The sequence below is a fragment of the Dioscorea cayenensis genome, chromosome 4 (assembly GCF_009730915.1).
Source record: "Dioscorea cayenensis subsp. rotundata cultivar TDr96_F1 chromosome 4, TDr96_F1_v2_PseudoChromosome.rev07_lg8_w22 25.fasta, whole genome shotgun sequence".
Taxonomy (NCBI): domain Eukaryota; kingdom Viridiplantae; phylum Streptophyta; class Magnoliopsida; order Dioscoreales; family Dioscoreaceae; genus Dioscorea; species Dioscorea cayenensis.
The window spans coordinates 17940544-17955483 of NC_052474.1; positions in this window are offsets into that span (position 1 = coordinate 17940544).

The window sequence follows — 14940 nt, forward strand, 5'->3', positions numbered from 1 at the left end:
GATGTGTTATCATATAAAAAAGTGGCTACATACAAAATAACCCTACTTACAAAATAAATTAGGGTTGTTCAAAATTAATTCTCCACACACAGAAGAATTGCAAGTTTGTTGCTAAGAAAAAAACAAGGATTCAGATAATTCTTCATGGCATCCAAGCTTTCCTTTTCTTTGTAGCATCAGTTGTATCCATGGTCTGTGTCATATGTGAAGTATTAGGCTTGCCTCCTCTAGTATGCATTTTCTGTCTTGGTAGCCTACTGCCTGCAGTAAAGCCCCTGGTGGATTGTCCCTGGTTGGCTGCATTTATCACCTACAATGTCTCACTCAAAAAAAAATAAGACTCACTGAATTGCATTGCATTGAAATTGTAAATATAAAAATTAATATTCCCTCACCTATGACATGGGTTCTTGAGAGGATGTGGCCTCGTTTGTAGTTGACTGATGTTGATCACCTCCAATCAAACTAGCAACCTGTAAAACACAAGTCACCTCCATTAAACATTTTTAATTATGTTTATCATTTAAAAGAACTGAATAGAAAACTAAAATAAAATAAGTTAAGTAACATACCATAGTGAAATGCTCATCCAGGATTTGTGAATCAATATTGTCCATTGGATCAGTGTCCCCTTGTTCAGTTTGTCCTGCATTTTGTGACACACCAGCTTCACTACTCACCTGGAATTTACAAAGTGTCATAACTTTTCCAATAGCACACTACAAATGCATGAAAATAAAATTCAATCAAGTAGACAATAACATTTACATGTGGCTTTCCATGGAATCTTTTATTATGCCCTCTAGTTCCACAAACACTGCATTTGTTTGTGCCCCCTTGCTTGCTAACTCTCCCATTTGTGTACCCTCTTCTTTCTTCATCTAATTCTCTTCTCCTCAATACAGTCTTCCTGCCTTTTTTTCTGTTAACTAGTTGAGGAGGAATCATAGGTCCTTGAGTACATTTTGGCCAAGAATCCCTGTCAAGAGTTGGGTTTAAAGTGTGTTTGTAGGTGTCCATGTATGTGGTGACCTTATAACAACTATGAATATAGTTTTCAGGTCTTTCACTGTTGTAATATATAACCGAAATTCCATGGCTACAAGGGATGCCGCTTAGTTGCCATCTTCTACACGAGCATGTGCCAAAGCATCTTTATCAACAATATATTGCCCATCGTGTCCTAGAACCTCGATCATCGGGTACCCCCGACCATGTTGTTGTGTAAAGAAAACTCGAATTCTTTTTAACTTTTTCCAATTTCTTAATTATCCTAGGGCAGTGTGTGGATGTAATTTTTTTCATTGCATCTCTTCTTTTTCTCGTATTCTTATCATGAGTTGGGTTCTTATCATTTCATTCATCGTCACAATTCCCCTTTAATCCTAGCCTCCAAAAATATGCCCATTGAAGCATTCACACATATTATTGAGCAAAGATATCACACTTGAATCTTGTTTGAAAATGAGACCGCTCCAAAGTGTTTGGGGGGATGTTTTTTTCATGTATTGAAAGGCACCTTCGTGATAATTCTTTTCAAGTTGTCCATGGCTCTCTCAAATGAAGCTAGATTTGTTGATGTGGCACATCTCCAAACTTGGTCTTTAAGGGTTTTTACACCCTATAGGTTTTCCTAAAAATTAGAGTGGATGTGCCTAACATGTAACCCCGTGGTTCACTATGAGGAAAAAAAGTTCTTCTATTGCGTGGATTAGTCCCCGATTTTAGCCAACACCCACGTACACAACAAGAATCCCATCAAAATGAAAAACAGCTTAAAGTATTAGACAGATGTAATTAACAAGCTAAAGAGACAAAGTGTAAATAAACATAAGTATGTGACAAATTTAACAAATTTCGATCGAATTATTAAATCGAATGATCACTAAACTTTACTATATGAAATAGATGAAACAAAATAATCTAATCATGATGAATTAAGATCACAATCCCCTATAGATAATCTAATCATGATGAATTAAGATCACAGTCCTATAGATAATGTAATCATATTGGATTAAGAAAATATATAGTTAATATAATGACATGATAAATTAAGATCACAAATCCCTATAGGTAAACTAATCATATCGAAAATCAATAAAATAGAACTGACCTTCTGCCTATCACTCATAAAGGCCCAGATGATAGTCGCTTGTCATTTGCGTGTCCTCCGCCAAGAACTCCAAGAACCATTTCCGTGTTTCCTTGGTTTCTCTACTCACAGTGGCCCATGCAATTGGGTACATGGAGTCATTTGCATCCACTCCCTACTGCGCAAGACTGCCCTCCATAAAGTCCCTTTAAAAAGCATCCATCCACACCGATGACATTCCCTACAACCTCGCCGTAAAACCTTCTTTGAGGGGTGCCAAGCAAACATACATTGCTTGAAATACCCCTGCATCACATTTGAATTTGACTGTTGAACCTGGGTGGCTTCTCAATAGCTCCAACCTGTAGTTATATAATCCTGCCATCTGACCCTCATCATCTCCATCTATAAGCCTAGTGCATATCACAAAATAGAACAAGAAATGGATCAATTAATAATGTAGACCAAAAGAATATGTGTTTATAAACTTTACTTATAACCATAAATCTTACCTTAGGGCAATGCATTTGGCCCTATATGCTGTTAACCTACTAATTTGAACTTCCTGATTTGTTTTTACTGCTTGGATGATACCTGCTATCTTCCAAGATGGGTCTGCTCTGAATTGTTCCAAGTATGCCTTTGTAATCCAATCAGCACTGACATGTTTGTTGTTGTGGTCCCTTGTGCATTCGTGGTTTAAATAGCCTGATTTTATTTGCACCGTGGCCTTGTCTTTCAATATTGGCGATGCCCATAAATAGAACGGGCAACCTCTCTTGCAGAATGCCCTGCATCTGTCCTTATCATTTGGCCTGAAGTTCATTACAAATCTATGCTTAATCCCATAATTTTTGACTGCTTCCTTGAACTGCTTGAAGCTCCTGAACTTCATCCCAATTTTAAAGTGGGATCCTTCATGTCACATTTCTCATTGAATTCGTAATAGTTTGGTTTTTCTCGGATTATAATTCATCTTCATCAGAGATGAGCATGAATGTAATTCTTCGTAACCTCGCATAATCGGACTCCATTCCATCATCATTACTCTCAAAGTTTGTTGGTTTTCCACCACAGGAACAATTTCGCCTCGCGCTTCTCCATCTTGGCCATCTAACTCATCAAGAAACTCCACTCGTAGTCATGTATATCAACTGCCCTCTTCATCATGGCTATGCTTTTTTTGTCCTTTCCCTTGTTCAAGAACCCCGGCCTCTAAGTCACTGTCTCCATCTACATGCTTATCAAAAACACCAGCATTGGCAGCACCACTAATTTTAACACACACAAGCACCTCCCTAGTTGAGTTCACACTCGGGCCATCAAAAGAGCATCCATGTCATTTTTATCTCCCTCATTGCTTTGAACTCAGTGAAGGAATCCAGCCCACCATATACTCGCAGAGATCAACATTTAAATTGAACTCCTTAGGCATACTAAGCAACTCAATCTCGACATCCGATCGGCACACGTAAATCCACATAACCCCGCCACTCCTTCTATCCCATCAATGGTGTAATGCATTCTTATACTAAACAATTCAAAGATCCGCAATCGAAATGGAAGTACAAGACTTGGTGAATATAGATTAATGGCAACACAAGCTAAGTAGAGTACAAATTAGATGATTAAAAATATGGCAACAGTAACATGAATTTAAAGTATATATTCAATATCACAAAGAGAACAAAAAGATGGATAATAAAAAAAATATAGTAACTCAAGAATAAACCTCACCAAAGAATAAAAAAACAATAATCAATGACATCTACCATTACTCCAAAAAAACCACATTAAATGTAAAACATGGATAACCAAATTGCAATCGACAACTTGAAACCATCTATAAACATCATAAAGAATACAACATAACCCAAATTTCGCTTTAACACATGAATTGGGGAAAAACCAAAATGGCACTATACACAATCAAATTTTTAAATGAGGTACCATATAGGCAACATAACAGGACAAGTGAATCCGAGGGTTATACTAATTTCAAATAAAGGAGAATCATTTAACCGGATTGCAAACAAAAAGACCCAACATCACTTTACTCCATGACATTCATACAAATTGAGCAAAAATAATTTTTACAAGATTGAGCTTCATAATATAATAAGTTCATCATCATCCGGAATTTTTTTGGCACAAATTTCTTCTAAATCCTCAAACCCGACTAAAAGCTAAACCCATTATGTATAAGACTTTAGGTGCTTTATTACTTTATGTACACTTTTTAGTCATTGAAGTTCAACTTATCAAATGAATTCATCCACTATGTATTTTTTTCTAAGTTGGGGACCACATTAAAGGGGACAATTCCTCGAGATGCACATGTTGTACAAGTTATTCAGGGATTTAAACACAAAAAAATTATCACCAAGCAAAGACATAGTGGTATAAAAACAAGACCGTAACAAGCCAACACTCCTTAGATATAAAAACAAAACAATTGTATTATAGAGCCCCCAAGTCCGAAATCATCATTACAGTGTAAACTATAACAAAATCCACAACCCTAGTGTTAGGGTTTACAGAAAAATAATTCTTACTGTACTCTGGTGCGTCGTCCCCTGATGCGCGCTTCTCCCAGTTCACCGACATCACCACTAAAAGCAAACTCGTCCGCTTGAGCGCGTCAGAGGTTGCAAAACTCGGTCGTCTCTTTTCTCGACTGTGAGAGAGGAAGTCCAGGCAATCTTCAGATGAGTGGGAGGTGGGCGGACAAGACGATGGTCACCAACAACTAGGGCAATGCCTGTGCTCCTCGGGAGATGGTGATGTTCGGTGCTGATGTGGCGTCATGGCCAGCGTGGAGCGTCACCGTGGAACAATCGAAGGATGTTCACTGCTGAGTCAACTTCTCCGGCTGCCACGTAAGGAAAGAGGGGCGAGAGACACTCGAATGACTCACCGGTGAACATAAATTGAAAATCAATGACCGTTTTGATTCAAATTGAACTTAAATGATCATTTTGAAAATAAAGTAAAGTTCAGTGATTATTCAAGAAATTAATCCGGAGTATCATATTTAGTGAATTTATTTAATACATTTTATTATATTTACTCTGCTTGCCTCCTCCACCTACTATTTTATCATATACAATGACTTCTGAGGGGACGTTGTCTTAACTTTGTGATCCAGCTCAATTGTAGTGTTCAAACTGATTTGAATTTATTTCCAGTTTACAATTTTTCTTTCTAACTATATTCATGTTTAAATATGCTAGAGATTTCATATTGCCCTAAATTTAGTACTTTTTAATGTTTTTTTTAATCCTACATATATTATTGAATGTAAAAAAAAAAAATAAAGGAGTCCAAGTCTCCTTTGCATATAGATATTCCATGCACATCTCTTGTGTGATTCTTCTACTTGTATGTTTTAATCTTACTTGTTTGCGGGTTCATTTTCCAACAATTTGATGTGAGAGATTTAGAGGGGTTTTTAAGTGATTAACTCAATTAGAGTTGGGTACAATGAAAATCAAAAGTTAACATTGAGAATTTTGATGGTAGCATAGATTTTAATTTGTGACAAATTCAGATGCTTTTTGCAAAAGGAGCTACAAGTAGCTGCAAAAGAAGGAAAAAAACAAAAAAAGACCAAAAAACAAGTTAAAAGGAGAAATTAAGAGAAGAGCAAAGGTCTTAGATCCATCTCGGCCGATCACGGCCTTGCGCAAAAAGAGATAAGGTGGGATTCGATCTACCAAAATGGGCTAAGCGGTCAGCAAAGGTATTGAAATCATGATCAATGTGCTCCCAAGAGAAATCAGGCCAAAGAGAAGTAATGTCCTTAATGGCATGAATGAGGTCAGTGACTCTCCAGGCAGTGGTGTTGCAAGAATCGATGATCATCTGAATGGCACACCGGCAATCGGAGAAGAGTTTACAGGGAGTCCAACCATTTAAACGGCAATGTTCAGTAGCAAGAAGAATGGCGTGAAGTTCAGATTCAAGGGGAGAAGAGCAAACACTGGCAGCTGCACCTGCAAGAAGAATAAGATTTCGATTAGTGAGGATGGAAAACCCAAATTCAGATGCTTGCTACCTAGATAAAAAATGGAATGAGTAATGCTGAATTTTCACTTTCTTCATGATGCACAATAACCTACTCATCTACATCTTTTTCTTCCAATTCGAAATAGCACTTTCTACAAACAAAATATCATGACTTATAATAATAGTTAATTTTCAAACTAAACAATCTATAGCCTTTAGATTTTGAGCTATACCCAACAAAAATGTATTTTTCACTTCATCAAGCTTGTACCTTTTCTTTTTTGTGGAATCTGAGCATAGCAAATGCTGTTGGAGTGAATGCTTAAAACTAGTGGAGGTTGTTCTAATGCTAAAGCTCGTTGACTTGGTCGTAGGTTGGGCTACAGTAGTACGATGTCGGAGGAAATACAGCTGAGTGGATGAATAAAAAAGATTGGATGTTTACTTTTAAACTGTTTGAAAGCTGCCATGTCGGCATGCTTTATCTTTTTTTAAGTCTTTATATTCAGCACATTTTGTATGTTTGAAGGTAAGCTAATGAACATTAAGCTTCAAGTCAACTACTTGTCAATATATTGTGAAACCTGAAAACCATCTCTACTCCCTCATAGTTAACACTGGTATCAGAGAACAGGGAAGCCCCATTGCTGCTTAGTTGCAAGAGAAGCAAATGTGCCATTCTTCATGGAGACAACTACAATATCTGGAGCTTGAAGATGAAGATGATGTTCTGATCCAAAGATCTTTGGAACCTTATTGATAAAGGCTTCAATGAGGAGGAAGATGGAAACAAACTCAATGAGAGTCTGAAGAAGGACGCGAAGGCACTATACCTAATTCAATAGGGCCTAGATGAACGTGTTATCATCAGGATCTTTGAAGCTAAGACGGCAAAAGAAGTGTGGGAGATCTTGAAGGCAGAGTTCCAAGGGAATGAGAACACTATAATAGTCAAGTTGCATGCATTACATCGCAAGCTAGAAAATTCAAGATGAAGATGGGTGAGAAAATTCAAGATTTTGTGAGCAGAATCCTAGATATAGTATATCATTTGAAGATCCTTAATGAACAAGTGCCAGAGAAGACAGTAGTTGTGAAAATACCAAGGAGTCTTACTCCTAGATTTGTTAATGCAGTATTATCCATCATTGCAGCCAAAAACATGAGCTTACTCAAAGTTGAGGAGCTGAGTGGCTCACTAGAGAGCCATGAGTTAATCCTAGATATGGCTCTCAGACAGGAGGAAGGCCTGGTACTGGATGCCAAGAATTTGTAAATTGGTGAGCAGAGTACACGAGGAGGATACAAACGAGGATTCTTTAGAGGCAGAGGCTGCGATCACGGTAGCGGAAGAAGCAAAGACGTCCTCCACTCTAATGAACCCAACAAATAATAAAGAAGAGTTAAGTGTTTTGTATGCAAAAAGTTTGGGCACATCAAAGCACAATGCTCGTACAAAACAAAGGAGGTGAACGCAGCAAACGTAGGAACTAAATAACCAAAGGCAGAAGATGACAATGGGATGCTCTTCATGGCGAGCAGTGAAGGAGGAGGAACGTGGCTTGTTGATAGCAACTGCTCCAATCATATGTCGGGAGATAGAAGCTTATTTGATGGCATAGAAGAATCTCCACCACAGGTTATCAGACTTGGAGATGACAACATACTAATAGTTGCAGGAGTTGGAACTGTTACACTAAGAACAACCACATGGAAGTCCAACACTCTAACTCATGTTAAATTCATGCCTAACCTGACCCACAATTTGTTAAGTGTAGGGAAGTTTATGTTATCAGGTTACAAATTGGAATTCACAGATGGAGAATGTACAATCAAAATTGGACAAATGGATACTTTGTTAGTAAGGGTGCAGATGACTTCACATAGTCTCTTCTCACTGGGTGCAAGTAACTTAGGCTGTGCTCAAGTCGTTCAAGGAGAAGAAGTGACATCAAAGCTCTGACACAGGCGCTACGGACACTTGAACATGAGGAGTTTGCAGAGCTTGTCATAGAATCAACTGGTGTTGGGACTCCCATCCATCACAGCAATAACATAGCCATGTGAAGTTTGTTCACTTGGGAAGCAAACAAGGTAGGCATTTCTCAAGGGACAAGCAATTATTGGGAATCAGATTCTTACAGATGATCAAGAGTAAAAAATAAAGTAGAAAACAATTACAAGCAATACAAGACAAGATTTACATGGTTTGGCAAGATTGCCTATGTCCACGGCCGCACTAGAGTTTTATTTCAATGTCTAAAGCACACTTACATCTTACAAGTGACTGCCTATACATAGAAAAAAATATGAGGTATATCTGGATTAGAACTCTGAGGCATATCTGGATTAGAACTTTGAGGCATATCATAAGGAAGGTAAATCATATCTGGATTCTAACCCTATCCAAATCCTAAACTTATCCAGATCCTAAACCTATTTGGATACAAATCTTATCCGGAAACATTTTACAAGATTATCAAACTATAATCCTAACCAGATAAAAATTACCATTGTATCCTACTACAAGGGCGTTGTCCCCGTACCTCCAACCTAAACCAATGCTTTCCCTGCAACCCTCCCCCTCGGCAACTCAATGCTGAAGTAGATCTGCGCCTCAAAGAGCGTCACGCAATCAGGGCTCCACATACCCAACTATCTCCCACTTGGAGATTGATCTTTTAATATAAGTAGTTCTCTTATAATCCTCATATCTGTAGATTAGATGATGTTCCTAGTGCAGTACCTCCTCTTCATCAAGTAACTTGGAGGCCAACTGAGGCTATGCATAGCCTTAGTTTTTGGATGGTTACACTCTTTGTCAACATGTTTGTTGGATTCTCTGCACCAAGTATCTTCTTCAATGCTAGCATCTCATCCTCAATTAACCACTGAAAGCCCTTCACCACTAGTCTGGCCTTGTATCTTTTCTTGTCATCATGCTCTTCCATGACAAGGTACACATATTTGTTCTGTGAGGTTTTTTTTCCTGCAGCTTAGTCAACACCTAAGTCTGATTCTTCTCTAGGAAGTTTATCTCCTTTTTCATGGTTAACTCCCACTTAACGGAATCTTCCACTTGCATAGCTCTGCATAGTACTCTGGCTCACCGCCATTGTCTGTTCTTAGACTCTTTCTAGCAGAATCAATAATGAAAGTGACATAATAGCGTGAGCCTCCAAGAGATTGTACTAGGGTTGGCCCCCATACATCACTATGCACCAATTATAGCTTTTCTGTCTTTGATACTTGCTAACTTTGAGTAACTGACTCTTTTATGCTTCTCATAAATACAGTCTTCACAAAGACCTACATCAACCATCTTCAAATCTGGCAACTTTCCTTTTGATGCTAACAGTTTAGATTAGAGGTGTGGGGACAACACCCTCGTAGTAGGATACAAGGGTAATTTGTATATGGTTAGGATTATAGTTTGATAATCTTGTAAATTATACCCAGATAGGATTCGTATACAGATAGGTTTAGGATCTGGATAAGTTTAGGATCCAGATAAGGTTAGGATCTAGATATGATTTACCCTTTTCCAAATATGCCTCAGAGTTCTAATCAAGATATACCTCATAGTACTAATTCAGATATACCTCAGACTTCTTCTATATATAGGCAATCCCTTGTAGGATGTAATGGTGCTTCAGATATTGAAATAAAACCCTAGTGTGGCCGTGGATGTAGATAATCTTGCCGAACCACATAAATCTTGTCTTGCCTTGCTTGTGATTATTTTCTACTTTGTTTTTCTCTCCGATCATCAGTGGGAATCAGATTCCCAACAACAAACACAAAGAGTAACAACATCTTTATAGCTCATTCATGGCGACTTGGTGGGGCTGATGCAAACACCTTCGATCAGAGGTAACGTATACTTCTTCTTGCTAATCGGTTACTTCTCACGGTATAGTTGGGTGTACTTCCTTTAAAGGAAATTAGAAGCATTGTAGAATTTTAAGACTTTAAAGATTTTGATGGAAAAATAATGGTCACTGTTGGTGAAGATCCTCTAGACTGATCGAGGTGGCGAGTTCATGTTACAGGAGTTTAAGACTTTCTGTGAGCTCACTGGAGTTTGACAACAGTTCACGGTGCCTCACTCACCGTAGTAAAATGGCATCACTGAGTGAAAGGATTGAACGGTGATGTAGATGGCAAGGATAATGCTTAAAGAACTGAAGGCGTAGGCGAAGTTCTGGGTAGAGGCGGTTGCCATCACTGTGCATATCTTGATTAGGTCTCCAATGACAGCTCTTTACCAGATGACTCCATGCGAAGAGTTGACTAAAACAAAGCCAAAGATGGTCCACCTACTTGTCTTCTAATGCATGGCCTTCGCTATTGTCAACCCACCAATGAGAAAATAGCTGGATGTATAATCACAAAGATGCATGTTCATTGGGTATTGTGAAAACTCTAGAGCTTATAAGAGTTTTTTTTTTATCCAGATTCTAATAAAGTTTGAGTCAGCAGGGATCTACACTTTTTTGAAGATAAAGGTTGGGAGTGGATTAAATCAAGTGACGTGGTTGCAAAAGACTTAGCGCTAAGTGTTGAGGTGGAACAAAGTTCTCCAGAGGGAGACGTGGAAAACGGACATCCCTTAGATATGTCAGATGAACATTAGGAATTAAACCAACATTCAAATAACTTGATTCACACCTCTCAGACAATTTCAAATGAAGAAGAAGATCCATCGACAAGGTACAAAGATTTGCCCGACATCTATGATGCTTGCTCATTTGCTTTGATTGTTGCATACCTAGTATTGCTTGAAGGTGCTATAAAAGATAGTGCTTGGTTCTCAACAATGAAGGATAAATTGGCAGTGGTCCACCGGAACCACACTTGGGAGCTTACTCAGCTGTTGGAGGGAATGAATGCAATCAGGTAGAAATGGGTGTTTAAATCTAAATTCAACCCAGATGGATTACAGTTGAAGAAGAAGGCAACGTGAAGATGGAATTTTTGAACTGGGAGTTAAAAGAGGAGGTGTGTGTTACTCAACCTCTAGGATTTGTCATCAAAGGAAATGAAGAGCTTGTATATTGACTTCGAAAAGCCCTGTATGGTCTTTAGCAGGCTCCTAGGGCTTGGTATAGCCGAATAGACCTGTATTTTCATTAGAATGGGTTCAAATGTAGTTTAAATGAACTGACTATTTATACAAAGCATAAGGAAAGATTATGAGTTATTCTGTTATGTTTGTACATGAATTATATTATCTATATGGGTTCTTCAATGGAAAAGTTGTTGGAATTTAAGAACAACATGATGAAAACCTTTGAAATGATTGACTTGGGTCCACTAAAGTATTTCGTTAGCCTAGAGGTTAAACAATTAGCAGGGTCCTTATTTGTGTCACAGAAGAAATATGTAGAGGAGTTACTAAAGAAAGCTGGATGTTTTATTGTAAGTTCATTGCTAGTCTTATGCATACTAATGAGAAATTACACTCCTTTGACAGCTCAGGAAATGCAGATCAATCTAGGTATCATATGCTCATTGGAAGATTGTTGTACCTTACTCGGACATGACCAATCTCACATTTATTGTGGGAGTGATCTCTCGGTTTATGAAATAACTGTCTATGCATTATTTGTGTGCAGTAAAAAGGATAATGCATTATGTGGCTAGGACAGTTGGATATGGGCTGCATCATGTTCACAATGATCAATTTAAGTTTGTTGGTTACTCAGATAGCGATTTGGGAAGGGGGGGAGGGGGGGAGGGGGGTTCACAAGATGATAGGATAAGTACTATAGGTTGGTGTTTCTCTCTTGGTTCAGCATTCATAGCTTGGAGCTAAAAAAAAGTGATAGATTACTGTGTTGTGCTCGGATTCAACCCATTGTAAAAGGTCTGACAATCATCCACTCTGCGAATCCGTGTTGCGGGCACTTTCTCCGGAGCTCCTTGAATCTTTCCCACGTCTCAAATAGAGACTTGCAGATTTTCCGGGCGGAAAATAACGGGCAAGAAAAGCTTCTACCATCTCCTCCCATGTGGTAATTGATGCTCTAGGTAATGAGTGTAGCCACTACTTCGCTTTCCACTTTAAGGAAAATGGAAAGGCTCTCAACTTGATGGCATCATCCATCACCCCTTTATCTTGAGCATATCACACACCTCGAGAAAGTTCTCTATATGACTGTTTGGATCCTTATCGGCCAAACCATTGAACTATGCAGATTGATGCAACATGTGGATGAATGCCAGCTTCAGCTCGAAGTTCTGAGCTATAATCGGGGGAAGAACAATACTCGATTGTGTCCCCAATACTGAAGGTCTGGCATAATTGGATAATGTTCTCTATTGCTCATTTTGTTCTGCCATATTATCCGACCCTTCAACTTCCAAATCAGCTAGATTAGAATGTTCTTGCACAGGTTCTTTCCCTTTTCTTTTAAGTGTATGTTCGAGCTTGGGATCTCCTTCAATCAATATTGAGGGGTTCCTTCGGGTCATGAACCTGAAGCTGCACAAAAAGAAAGAAAACAAATCAGAACGATGATTGAAAAGAAGATGTGAAATAGAATGAATAAATGAATAGCTAAGAAAACAAAGTGCAAAGTATCTCTAAACGCCTATTCCCCGGCAACGGCGCCAAAAACTTGACAACGCCCCTTGCGTATGTCCCGCAAGTGCACGGGTTTGTCGAAGTAATAAAATCCCAGGTGAGTGGGTATCATATCCACAGGGAGTAGGGAGTAAAAATACTTAAATTGTTTCTTAACTAAGCGAAATATGAATAGTGATTTGTGTGACCAGATGTAATGCAAACAAAAGTAAAAGAGACAAGAGAGAGAGCACAAGTAAAGGAGAGGTAAGGCAATCGATATAAATGGGATACTCGGATATTGATCCGCCTAAGACAATCATTTCAAGTGCAAAAACCCTCTATTATGCTTCCTAACTAATGCATTAATGAGTTGTGGAGATCCTTTAATTCATGGTCCCAAATTTAAGGTCAACCATGCCTAACCATATACATGTCCCGGAGGAGAAATTGAAGAATCTCTCAACCTCGCACTGGTATAGAATTGTAATGAGTTCTAGGGATTCCAAGTGATAAATCCTCTTCCTATATGAAGACCTAACCCTTTGGTCTAGGCGGAATGTCTCTAGACACAATTAAGCCCTAGATGCTAAAATCACTTCAACGCTTCACTCCATTGCACTCGCAACTAAGCCCCAGCGGAAGGTCATCCCTTAGCCCATTCACTCTACTATGACCGCAAAGAACTCAAGGAATTGGAGGTAGAATAAATCACACCGGAGGGGAAAGGGGACGCTCTGCTACTTCTCGACTCACCCTCTCAACCCTCTCCAATCTAGCTTTACCTAACTCTCGTGGTGTGTCACTCACTCACAAGGGTTACCAACAAGAACTCTCAACCCTAGTGTCACTCTAAGGGAGTATTCATACAATCAATGCATTCAAGATTGGAACTCAATAAAAACATCAATTAATGAAAGCATAATAACAAGGTTCAATGAAACGAATACATCACAGGGTTCACAATCCAAATACCCACTAGGGGGTTTAGCTCTACATGGAGCTAATTGCAATTAATGAAATCAAATATAAAAGAAATAAATCCATAGAAAACCCTCTCGATAGTTGTGACGATGGTCTTGTGGAGAGTCCTCTACTCGTCCAAAGGTCCCTTTGTCCGGCCTAGGATACACCTCGTCGGATCAGTGCAAACGAAAGCTCTCCCACTAACCTTCTTCCAAATGGAGTACGATGTCGAAGCCGTAGAACCTCTCATAATCCCTAGGCAATACCTCTCAAAATCCTAACCGCACGCCTCTCTCAAGTTGGGGAAAAGATGGAGAAAAGAATGCTAAATTTGGGCCTGAAATCTGCTTTTAAAGGGCTGGGATCGGGAATCCACACGCCCCTATGGATATTGCAGATGGGCTTGTGGAATTAACACACGGGCGTGTGGAATTTCCACACACCCGTGTGGCTTCTCTCACCAGCTCCTTCTTCGGCCGGCTGTGAACAGTACTTGCTACAGTATTTTGCTACGTCGTAGATCACTTTGTTTCTTTAATGAAAGGCCGCGTTGGTGGAGATCTTATTACACATGCACAAGCCGGAATACTTAGAATGTGACTGCCTTTGTGCCCCTCCAAATCATTGTGCTAGCTTGAATACAAGGAGGTTGGCACACATTCTAGTATCTTGAACCCTACTTATGTCTTCGCGTTTGAACCTTCTCAAGATTTTCTCCAAATGGTGCACTCACGATCTACATTGTCTTCTTTCTCTATGATTCAGCTTCATAACCCTATATGCATGAAAGTAACATAAATACACATATATTAGTGTTAAAACCCGATAAAAGTAATGGTCATCATAAGGAAAAAACACTTCGCACTCTTATCACACAAGCACTTATCATGCATCTATAAACTCATGTACAGCTACAACAATGAGACATGCGACACAAACCAGATTGCTAACCTGTCATCAATTTTTAATTTCAAAATTTGTCCTCCATTAAAAAGATATATGTTGAACTCAACTTTCAAATAAAATAAGAATGAACCAAATTAGACAATGAATTAGAAAGTTATGGCTGATTTGATATAGCCGTGCCTATAAACTCAGGTCCAACTTCTATAATTAAACTTGTGACAAAAACAAAATTGCTAACCTATCATCCCTTTTGAATTTTAAAATTTATCCTGCTTCAAAAAGATAGATGTTGAATTTAAATTTCAAATAAAATAAGAATCATCTTAATTAGACTATAAATTCACAAGTTATAATTGATTCACCATAGCTGCATCTATAAACTCATGTATAGCTACAA